General features: G+C 43.3%; 2 pseudogenes; both read left to right on the top strand.

Annotated features, from left to right (window-relative positions):
- Positions 1 to 400: 400 nt before the first annotated feature.
- On the top strand, positions 401 to 1,083 carry LOC146861626 (DNA replication factor Cdt1-like; annotated as a pseudogene).
- Positions 1,084 to 2,172: 1,089 nt separating this feature from the next.
- On the top strand, positions 2,173 to 2,780 carry LOC146861625 (DNA replication factor Cdt1 pseudogene; annotated as a pseudogene).
- Positions 2,781 to 12,460: the final 9,680 nt, after the last annotated feature.

The raw sequence follows: 12,460 nt of genomic DNA, 5'->3' as shown, positions 1-12,460 counted from the left end.
GGTACTCAGTAAAGGTGGCATAGCTACCCAACATCTCTGAGCCAAGGAACATGTCAAACCGGGTATGTAGTGTGAAAGTGGACGAGAAGTAGGAGTAGTCACGTGCATGGTCATGTTGGGTGTGCCAAAGGGCCGTCAGTCCCCAGTGTTGCATCCAGTCTCTGACGCTAGCTGCTACTTAATGAGGAGGGTGGAAGGGTCCAGGGTCATGTCTGCAACACGGTTTCAATCCCTTCCCAGTAACAGATCACCACCCAGTGTTTGTTCCATTGGTGCTGAAAAGGAGTGTAAGAAAGCTACCTGAGCTTGATTAGGGGCATACCACTCACTAATGCAGAACATCCCTCTTTGTCATTGAGGGATTGTAAGCCTCTTACCCGTGATCAACACCTCATATCTCATGAGTGTCCAAATAAATGGTGGCAGAAGTGTGGAAGTTAGGGCCAAAAGCAAAAAGCAAGAGGAAGAGCCCTTGCATAAATCTTGATGCAAGACAAAAAGTAGTGAGGAAACCCCTGTTCCAGACAAAGCACAACTTATCAGTGTTCCACACATTTGCTCCGGATGTGCCCATTGAACTTCCTTTGCCCTATATGTAAAAAGAGTTAGCAGAAATGTTACGCAGCATGGACACCATCATCAGAATCCCCTTAAACTGATAGTAATTTGTGATCTTGGCTAAAGTAAAGCAAGGCACACAGGACATGATACCTATGCCTTTTGAGGATAGAATAATTGGTCAAATTAAAACAGTTTATGCCATAGCCTACTTTTTCTGTCAGAAGAACAATATTCCAATGCACAACAATGGTGTGAAAAACCCAGACTATGAGCTCACATTTGAGTCTGTGGTTGCTGATAACATGCCTGATGTGTGGCTGCAGCTCTCTGTAGCATGCCTTCTGGAACGTCGCCACCTGTTTTTGAAGCAACCTTGTGAACATAGTGCAGCAACATTATACAACTTTTTTGAATTCTGAGGATCCCTGCTTGGAAGTTGCTGGTGACAGCATGCCAGACTGGTACTCTCACATTTTATGTACACCAGGCTTCTCCAATGACCAGCTCATGAGCTACTGGTAGCTCTCCAGCTACCTAGAAGTAGCTCTCCTCTCTGCAATCCATCCTACTATACAAGTTGAATTAATATTTGTGTGCCAACATTGAAAAGCATGTATTCAAGAAATAAAGATGTGAATTTTCTGAACTCAGACACTGATGTTTGGAGAAAAATAGTTAAATTCCAAAAATATTTATTTAAAAAATATTTGAGTGAACAATCATACAGCAGTGAGGATACTAATTCATATTGCTACAATCTTTCAGCCAGGAATACTGCATTCAGGGCCGTTTTCGTATTACACACGTAAAGACATTCCACATTGGTAAAGGGCATGACTATGAATTTGGCGGTCTTCCAGCCAGACTGCCACTGTGGTGGTCCGAGGAAGACCGCCAAGCCTGCAACATCTCACCCACCCAATTACGATTTCGTAGCTGGTCTGGCGGGGCTGCTGCGGTGGTATCCTTTGGCTGAGGATTACAGCCAGGAGTCATGCTGCTGTTGTTGTACCCACTGCCATGTCAGGTGCACTATGTGTCATGCACCATGTCATGCGTGACACAAAGTAAACAAACAATGGTGCAATTCTAGGGGAGCTCAACATGTGCCCCCAGCACTCACCCTCATGGGCAAATTCAACCAGGGGCCCTATTTGGGCCCCCTTCACTACGTTTCCACTATCCTTTTCATTGCAGGGTCCCTGTCATGAAATGGGGGGTAGAAAGGTAGGTTATAATCTGCTCTGCGGTTCCAGCATCGGCACCGGCACCTATTCCAGCCCCTCTCACAGCTGACGGGGGATACTGGAACCCAGCGGAGACAGCATTCTTGTGGCGATCCTACCACCATCATCATAATCAGGTGGGAGGCCTGAAGCGTTTGCCGCGGTCAGACAACCACCCATGGGTACGGCGGCCCCAGGACCGCTCTACTTATAATTAGGCCCAAACTCTTTTCTATATTACTGTTGAGAACCATGCCTGATGAACTAAGGTGATCACTGTTGATAATCTTGCATATGGTAGATACTATGAGTAGCTTGGGGTGATTTTCATTGGATATAGCTCCTATTAAAGAAAACATTGGAGACCCCTCATTTCAACACTGTGATGCATAGTCATCTGTCTGAGCTGCTGCAGCCATACAGGTCAATAAGTAGACCAGAGCATGTGAAAGTGTTAATAACGGCTTGTGGCATGATGACACCTAAGATGGTAAAAGTTCTTGAAATTCTGGCCTTGCTGACCATGGAAACTAACTTGGTGGACACAAAAAAGAGGGCGCTTTGAATCTGAATCCCCTTGCCAGAATCCGTGTGGCCCTGCAGGAAGTTCCTGAGACCCTCCTGAACAGAATCCAATGAAGAAAGCTAAAAAAATGCAGACTATAATGACTGAGAATCCCCAGCAAGTAGAATGGCTCACCATGATGTCCAAACATCCATGAATATTCTGACTATTGCAAAGCGACTTTGTATAAGCAAAGAAGCCTGAACAGACCATGGAGGTCTCCTGCAACACAGTGATTGGAAGGTCTCGCTCGTCAATGATGCAGAGATAGGTGGATAAACACCTTTGCCCCCTCTATCAACTGGTCCCCAGATCTCAGCATTTCCCCAATAAGGAAAGAAACTTACTTAAAATTGGGTAGGACAGTGGAGCCTGGTCTCATTCTAGAGGCTCTAGATAAGAAAGTGTAGGAAGGAGAAAGACTTTAATCTTTGTGCCTTTGCTTGGGCTTGACTTGTACTGGAATTATGTTGCACATATTCTTGAAAATGTTACAAGATGAAGCAGACTTGTACTACTGTAGCAAATCAGACTTTTGAAAAGTGCTTGCCATTGAGAATCCTTATTGTTGCAGAACTTGAATTTGGTCTGAAGTAAGTTGCAATAGTGTAGATACCTGGAAATCACTATTTTTGTCATGTTCTACAGGTCTTTCAAAATTTTTCATGTACCATGATTTTAGATTCAAAGCAGATGGTTTGATGTCAGCTTGGTTAAGCATCAAAGCTCACCAGGACTTACCCTTGCATTCTATCAGGCGGCTGCCTTGATGAATTGCTCAACTGTCCCAAATATAGAGTACTGTGAAGGATATGGCTGATATAGGTAGGGACGGGTTGGTAGGGCAGGCAAAGGCAATACTCAAATTGGGGGTTAACGCCAGGTGTCAACTGAATGTAAATTGAGAGGTTCAGACTTGTGGGGTTTAGTCAGACCTTCTGAGTCAGGAACATTCTGTTTCCTTTTAATTTTCCCATTTAAAATTTTTAATAGGCACCTATATTGTTTGGGTTCTACCTTTGGGCCATCTGTTTGAACTGTTAGTAAACAAAATGTTTTAATAAAAATGACAAAACTTGTAGTCAAACAAGTGAAGAGACTAAACACTTGAGGTGTTCGTGTTTCCAATCACCACTTTTGTTGGACTGTTTTTGGGAACAAAAGTTGACTGCTTAGATAACTTTAAACCTCTATTGCCTTTAGAGTAAAGAAATAAGAAGCCCACAAATAAAATTAGGGAAATATAAACATTGTGTGAGCTGCAAAGGTACAAATTGGGCACTGAGGGGAAGATAATAGTACAGTGCATGTTAAATGCTATGCTCTATTTGAAATACGTGCCAGATGGGAATATATATATTCACCACTTGCAGCCATAGATAGATCATACTTTCCATATAAAGAGCATGTTGTCTTTTGCTACAATCTTTAGTGCTGTTTGATGAATCTTCATGAAACATTTGAAAAATAAATTTCATCAACCCCAGTTCCCTGGTTTCTGGGCATTCCATAAAGCAGGGCTGAGAAATAGGGGGGCCCCAAAAAGTGTTTTTATCATGCATTGCTCCATAGGAATTTCAGGAATAAATACAGAAACATTAGCTGAATAGAATTACACCAAATTTGAAAGAAGGCTTGATTTTTACTCACAAAGTGTGCTTTTTGCGATTTGATGTAAAACCGTTCAGGTCTTCTAACGAAATGGAGCTTCAAAATAATGTGATAGCTGGATGGTTGGTCTTGAGGGACTACTGCAGTGCAACAAATTTAAAAATAAAGCATTCTGATTGGCACTGAAGGTTTTTTTTGCTCACCAGAGCCTATGGTCCTGTTGGACTGGCTCTGGTCTCCCGGGACCAACATATCTAATTGACTGGCCTCAACTGAAACAGAAATGTTGTGGTTGTCATTTTAGGACTCAGGGACTCAGTGCCCATGACCTGTATTTTAAAAAAGAGAATATTCAAGGAGGCAGGACATTGTTCCAACACCTGGCACTCGTAAGGATGTCCCACAGTGTCCCCAATAGGGCAAATTTCAAAAATGATGCCACTGCTCCTGCAATACTCCTGTAGAACCCAGTGCTGCTCTTTAGTGTGATCCTGCGGGAGAACAGCTGGACTATGGAAGCATTTGACAGTGAAGATTGAACTGTCCTGTGGTACCTTTAGAGTGATGCTTGCATAGGATTACCACGGTACCTTAAAATAAATACACACAAAAAATGGAAATTCATTGCCAAAAACAAAGATTAAAATGGTAAGTTTGAACACAGCCATGTGCAAATCAGTCTTGATCCTGCACCCAATGAGAACAGTCCAGCCCGAACTGCCATGCCCGATCCTCTCTGGACTGGAACCAGGCATCCTAGGACAAGGAGTCCCTTCCTGCACAAAAACAATCCTGCCTGCAATGCAGGTACCCTTGCAACAAGACGCAAGGGTGGTAGGGTTGACACTAGGCAGCCAAATGTACACCAGCATTTGGAAAGAACAGGAATACACTGCATAAGGGTAAATATGGTCCATTCCTGCCCCTTGACTTTCATGCGGTGCTGGCTTCATTATATTGCATAAATGTTTGATAAATATGACCATAAGTTTGGGTTGGGTTAATATAGACAAGTCTTTTTAAACAGGTTCCTGGATGCAAATATAATAATAATTATGCCATATTTGCACAGCTTCAAATACTTTGGATCTTTGAAGTATTGTTCCCAGTCAACCCTCAATGAGATTTGGGTTTTGAATTACCTTGTTGGACCATGTTTTTAATTTGCTTGTAAGATGAAAGATCAAAGTTTCCCAAGACAATAGACCCATTTAAGTAGATGAATCCTTCTCCTTGGTAGAGGGAGAGGGTGGGGAGAAATCTTTATTATATAACAGTCACTTCAATGATAAACATTGGTGTGCCTTTTTCACAAGGACAAAAGAAGACCTCTGTAACCACTCACAGCAACTAGCTGCCATTTGAATTTGTTGTGGGAAGGAAGCAACCAATTTGCACTGCCAATTAGGGTCACGGTTTATGCCCAGGAGACAGCTATTGCAAACTGACCGTTGATTCTGCTATCTTGCAAATCCCATCAAGGTGTGCAATGAGGTGAACCAGCCAATGGTTGCACCTAAAAGTGTCTGTAACTGGTGATTGAATTATGTGGTATCCTTAGACTGGGCAGAAATGTTCACTTCCTAGAACTCTCCAATTCTACTTATATACCCCTTTATAGGGAAGAAACTCTGAGAAGTAAATGAAACTGCAAAAGAAAAGAAGGGTATGACCCTGTAAACGGAACCCATTATTGAGTGAAGCAACACTCTTAACTTGGATTTTCTTGAGGTTTTTGGACTCTTGTTTCCAGGGCCAGCGGCACTGGCCTCCTCAATCCCCACTCTCCTAGGTGAATGTAATTGCTAGACTTGCTGTGAACCCTGGGGAGATGGTACCACTGTACAGTATGTAGACAACAGCTATAGGTGCCCTGGAGGGAGGACTTCAGATTGCTGTAAAACACACTGGTGCCCTGCAAGTGGCCAAGCGCTTAAGATATCTGGAGAGTTGAGGCAGGTGGTGTTATCTCTATTGAGATTTGCAGGTTGCTGATGTCTGGGGCAAGGAAGACTGCTGAGGGGCTTGTGGGCATAGAACAGGTCCCTGAGCTCACCTCCATTAGAGGAAGAATGATCCTAAGCAAGCTTCAAGAATTTGCTGAAAACTCGAGTCCAGGGAGCCTTAATTTAACTCTTCAGGTTACTGAAACCCACCACCAGGGGCAAAGCTCAACCTTCATTAGCTAGGAGAAATCTTTCTATTTCTTGGCTGCTTGTGTGTAGCAATTGAAATAGGAGAGAGTGGTGTCCAGGGGCTAGAGGGGACTGCCATCAGAATCTGTTCCCCAGCGTGACTTTGGAATCATGTCTGGGGGGGGCAGGACCATAGTGGACCATAGTGTGATGGGGAGATAATGGTCTTCCCCTCATCCACCTCCTCTTGTATGCCCAGGAATAGGTAGTGCTTCAGTTGTATCTCATCTTTGAGTACATTGGGACCCCTACTGTCAAAATACTTCCATGAAGGGCAAGTGGCCTGATACAAAACCAATCCTAGGATGTCACTACTCACCATGTTTAGGGGAAGTGGGAGAGTAGGACTGGGAGGTAACTCCTTCTCGAACTTCAGCGGGTGGTTAGGAGACCAAGAAGTGGTGTCAGGTGGGTAGGAAGCCAGCTGGGTCCTCAAAGTCCATGGGGCTCCCTCGTGGCCCACATGATGTGAACTGTGGGTGCCCCACTTGGGCTGGGGCCGGCACATGGGATATGATAATTGTGTATGCCAGTGTACAAAAAGAAAAAAAAGAACAAGCATTACAGTACCATAGGACAGACCAAGTGCCCCATAGGCTCATGAAAGGGCAGGGAGAAATTGCCCCACAAGGCTTATAGGTGTGACAAAAATGCACATATTTCAAGGAAGTGCCTGGATGGGCAAGGGCACCTGCAATGCATGGTTTTGGCTCTTGAGGCAGCCAGGCGCATGTCAGGCTCCCACAGGAGCCTTACTTTTCATTTTTCAAATGTTGTCTCGCCGGTAAAGGGAACAGTGATTGGGTGGAGTTCATACTTGATTGTGAGCATTCCTAGAACTGGGACTTTTGTCAAAACATTCCTGCATGTGTAGACTACGTTTTGGCCAGCATCAAGTGCAGTTTTACTTTGATATGTTGAATTGTGTGAAGTCTTGTTAGGTTGTTTGGTATACCTAAACAATGTAGCTGGGGTGGGGTGGAGGGTATCTGGCCTTGGCTGTAGATTGTGAATGAGATTCTTTGCTGCTTTCTAGCATCTCGATTATTTTGCCTAAATTCTGATTTGGAGGTGTACCGCTTTCTCTTTTTTCATGCTCAGGGTCTCTGGAATTAAAGGTGCAGTATGTGCTGCAGAACCCTCAAACCAGCAGACATGGAAAAATAATTCAGGTAGCATTGACTGTTTTCTCAAATGCAGTGAAAAGTCAAGTTTAATTAGGCATAGCACAGAAAAAAAACTTTCAACAAGCCACTGACTATTTGTTTGTCATTTCTATATAAGTTTATAGTTTCTGGCTTCAAAGAGATGGCATTTGCTTATCATGCGGGTGTTTAGGTCCTATTGATGAGGCACATGAAAGGCACCAATGTAAACAATAACTTTGTTAAAGTTTGCAAAGATTAAAAATGAGGCTCATTTGCATTTGGGTCATTCAATTGTGGAATATGGGGGCTGGCAAGTTTTGGAGTATAGTAAGAAAAGTTACCAATATATATTTTTTACCTTTGTGTGCATGCATGGCTAAAAACATTCAGATGTAATAATGGTCTCTTTAAATTATCTCTTTTTTTGATTAAATTTTGACATCATTTATTTGTATATTTAAGAACATTGCAACAAAACGCATCATTCAGCGTCATTTTGTCATAAATGTCAGTGACTGCCAGCTCATCCATTACTTTACCTCCCACAATTAAAGTCTCCCAAATTTGTTTTTTTTTTGCTCATTTTCAAAATACTCTTGCTCATGAACACCAGGATTTTCTGAACCCCTTTAGTTTTAGTGAGCCGATGCCCCAGGCCATGTGCCCTAGCCAGAACACTATTCCAGAACCCCTGCTCAATCTTGAGAGTATGGAAAATATGTGAAACCAGTTGGCATTTGGAATAGGTATTAGTGAGCTTCAGATTAGCTAAACTGGGATTGTTAGATGTTAGAAATGAATAGGGGGTTAATTTTTTTAGGCTAAAGACCTCTGTATTTGCAGAAAAAGAAAGGACAATAAACATCCTTTATATGAAAGCAAAATATTCAGTGTACAAATTGAAAGCAGAAGTTCGCTTAGCAAAAGACTATTTAGATAGAATCGATTTGCATCTTGTGTTATGGAAGATGGAATGTTTAGAACAATTGCCTGCTATGTTTTGCAAGAAGGCCATGCAAACCAAGGTCAGCTTCTTCTGCAGCAGTGAAAGCATCCAAGAGCACCTGAGAATACGTTTGCCTGGGCATTTTTGTAGCACCTCACATGCTGTTGACTCTGCTAGCACTTTTGAGCAGAAGAAGGAGGTGGCTGCTGAGGGGCGTGGACGAACCGCCCGCAAGATGGCAACAGACTTCTAAGACTTTCTGTGACTCCGTAGCCTACCATCTATTTGCAACAGAATTCTGACACTGGCGAGCAGAGCGCAACTCGATGTGGGTGTCAGGTATTTTTGCTTTTGGGCAACTCTGTGCCCTTCTACCTGCCTTTTTCCTCCTGTGCTGTGCTCTTCGTGTCTGGGGGCCACGCCTGCCATTTTGCATAATCGACAACGTGTCCACGCTTCACCGCTCCCTCTCTGCCCGCACTTTGGCAAAGCTTAACAAATGTACGGAGACATTGCTTTGCATGCCCGTAGGTGAATTTCTGCCATTTCTTTTCTATTAAAATTCATTTTTTCATATTTTCCTGATGCTTGCAATTCACATAAATTAAGTCACTCTACCTCAGAAGAGTGCCTTTTTTAACTCTTGAAGGGCTTGTTTTTTGGCCCCCTTCAGCCTGTCTGTTGTCTGGAGCTGCTGTTGTAAGGTGTCCTGACAGAAACAAAGTGACTAAAGTGCAGGATTAATTAAGTGCCTACAAATAAGACCTGCTGTCCTTGGGAGCTCTTAGCATATGCTGCACCTTGGTAGGTCTATAAGCCAGCCTTTTCCTTATCTGGTCACATTGTTTGCATTCTCAGTTCTTGTATTCAGTGGAGTATGTGACTTTGTGGCTCAGATTTATTTTCCTGCATTTTTCCTGCACATTTACCCCTTCTACTATAGAGTTGCCTTCTCTTTTGAGCCTCAGAGATTCTGCCATTCTCTTCAATTATGAAGTCCTCTTCATCTTTTGGCCAAAAGGTTTTGACTTCATCTGGTAATATGTATTCTTCCCACAAAAAGGCCACAGCCACCACTGCTACAAAATGACTTAAAAAAGACCCTGTTGCCCCAAAAAAGTCTTCTCTACTGTTGACCACAGATGACCTTATAGAAGAGATTTAACTTTTAAAACCATTTGTCATGGAAACTAATTATACGCTCCAGTAAGTAGAGGAAAAGTGGTCCAACCTTGAATCTAGAGTGTCGGAGCTAGACCAGCGCATCAGCAATATACAGGATGCTGCTACTAAGATTGGGGGCATGTCCAAGGAAATTGCACTCTTGAAACAACAAACTGAGGATTTAGAAAACTGCAATTGCTGTAATAATCTAAGAATTTATGGCATCTCAGAAGAATCTGAAGGTTCAGACGTGCTTGCCTTTCTTAAGGGACGAATCCCGAAAACAGTTAGCCTCAAGGAACATATGAAGCATAGTCTGAAACGTGCTCTCAGAATTGGTCCTGTATCTTCCAAATCCTGCTCGTCCTAGAGGAATAATAGTTCTCTTTTTGGAGTATACTGAACTTCTTATGGTTCTTTCAGCGACCACGTTGAGAAAGCAAATGCTTTGATCTGGTCAAAGAATCATTTCCTCTCAGGAAGTGGCTTGTACAATGGCTGCCCATCGTAAGGAATTCTTCTCTTTTTGTCCTGCTCTATGCTCCAGAATGCTAGATATGGTCTAATACTTCCTTTTTTCTTCAAAGTGACTTACAAAGAGAGGACTTCTTCAATTAACTCTCCCGATGATCTACGAAAATTCCTCTTACTGCGTTGGGGTGAAGATATGGAACTTTGGAAAACTTGAAGGGTTTTTGTTGGTTTACTGTTGTTGGTATGTTCCTCTTTATATTTAATGTGCTCTGTTTGTTTGAAGTTATTCTTATAGTTCTGAAGATAAGTCTTTCCTTTTGCAGATGTCTCTTGCTCAACCTGGACCCTCCTCCCCAGCTGTATCTTCTTCCACATATCTCCCATCCCAGACCTATTCCATATACCTTATTCACATTTGTTGGTAAGTGCTCTTTATTAGTTAATCTTGTACATTACATTTTTGCCCCCCCATATTTCTTTACTCTTCTTTCATTCCTCTAATCACATCTTTTAATTTATATTTTGATATTGATTGTCTCCGTGGCTTCTGTTTTCCGTCTTCAGCTGTTATTGGTCTGCCATTTTTTCTTTGCACTTCCCCACTCACTCGCATTAATGTTTTTACACTGGATGTGTTTAATTTCCTTTCTATTCTCCTTCCTCTTTTCCCTTTTTCTCCTCATTTTTATTTACTTGACTCTTACAGTGGAAATACAAGCTACCTGATCATTTACATGACTTGGTTATTTTTTCCATTTTGCAATGTATCCTTTAATGGTTTAGGAATGTGTTTACTGTAAAACCTGCCCTTTTTTATGGTTAATAATTTGTGAATAGTGTCCTGGAATGTGAAAAGTCTAAGTAACCCTATCATGAAGAACAGGGTGCTTGCACATTTAGTCAGAATAGAGTGTAAGATAGCTATTTTACAAGAAACTTATCTTACAGAAAAAGACATTAACTCTTTGAAGAAACATTGGGTTGGCCCAGTATACTGTTCCTACCCAAATCATAACTAAAATGAAGTAGTTACCTTATTCTATAAGTATCTTACAGGATTGGGATGAACATGGACAATAGCTTCTCCTCCACACCACCATCAATAACACTCCCATTTCCCTCCTTAACATCCACTACCCCACTAACACAAACATACAATTTTGGGAGCTTATAGCTCATCTTTTACCATCCTTGTCTGGTGCCAATCTTCATGTGGGAGGGGGATGAAACAAATTTATGGACCCTTTCATTGATAGGAAATCTCTTGCCGGATATATCCACAATAAAATACAAAAAACATTCATAAATACTATCCAATCCAGGGACTTGGTAGATGCATGGAGGATCCATAATTCCAAATCTAGAATTGATAGTTTTTTATAACACCTAAATTACTTCCCATGTTAGTCCACTCTGAGATTGGCAGAATTTTAATATCAGATCACGCACTTGTAATTATTGATATATCAATATTATTTGAATCCTCTAGATCAAAGAGGTGGTGTTTCAATAACTAGTTAGTGAAACATCAAACCATTGTGGAAAATGTCAAACTTTTTCTGAAGTATTATTTTGATTCAAATATTACTTCAGATCGGGGGCGCTAGGTGGCGCACGACCGCGATGGCCGCACGCCTGTGAGGCTCCAGTCCATCCGAGCAGGAAAATATACTTTTACCCCATCCTTCATTGCTGAAATAGTGCCCAGACATCACCGGAAGATGGCTGATGTCCCGCTGAGTCTGGGGATACCACATTTGGTGAATTGAGCCCGAAAACTGCCTGGAGAGAGACGAGGAACTCAGCGGGCGGGGCGCTGCGCTGTGCTCTGTGACCCGGAGGCGGACGACCGCGCTGGTGGAGCCCGAGGCCGCGGGGGCGGTAAACTTTCGTGAGCTGGCTGCTGAGACCGGGCGACTGCTGGAAAGCACACCGGACCGCTGTAATACGGAGGTGGGTGCTTGAGCATGGCCGAATGCGGATATTGGCACTGCCTTTGACCTGCTGTGTGGATCCCCCGTCCCGAGTGCTGCAGCCGCGGGACGAGCCGTGTTACGGAGCGAAGAGCCGGAGCTATGCTGCCATTTGAGGAGCAGAGGGATTGGCGCTCACGGAGAAAGCGAAGGAGCCTCTGGGATAAATTGCCTACAACGCGACCTTCCTACATTTCTCTGCCAGGTTAAGATTGATGCCGGTATCGCTGCGCTTTCGCCAGCACTGTATGGAGCGGCCGCCATTTTGAATAACTGACTTTCGGTGGGCCGGTGCTGAAGTGTAGGTCTCTGGGGCCTGGCTGGGGCAGTGAGCTATTGACTGACTCTTCCTTCTACATGCCTGCTGCCTGGTGAGCCCGGGGCCCTTGGGGTGCGCAGGGGCTTCTCCCATTGCGAATGGGTTGTACCTGGTAGCCATTGTGTGCATCCTGAAAGATAAACGAACTGCATCGGCTACAGTGGAGACGCTGCCCCATTGGCTGGAAAGTTGTTGCATTCTACCCCTTTGGGTTTCCTGAGGGGCGCAGGGTTTACCTGGGGAGCCTCTGGATACCTGGGGCAGTTGTTCGTTGGCAC

This window comes from Triturus cristatus, chromosome 3_1 (genome assembly GCF_964204655.1).
Source record: "Triturus cristatus chromosome 3_1, aTriCri1.1, whole genome shotgun sequence".
In the NCBI taxonomy this organism is placed as follows: Eukaryota; Metazoa; Chordata; class Amphibia; order Caudata; family Salamandridae; genus Triturus; species Triturus cristatus.
The sequence above is the reverse complement of the archived record's forward strand: the minus strand, read 5'-3'. Positions and strand labels throughout refer to the sequence as shown.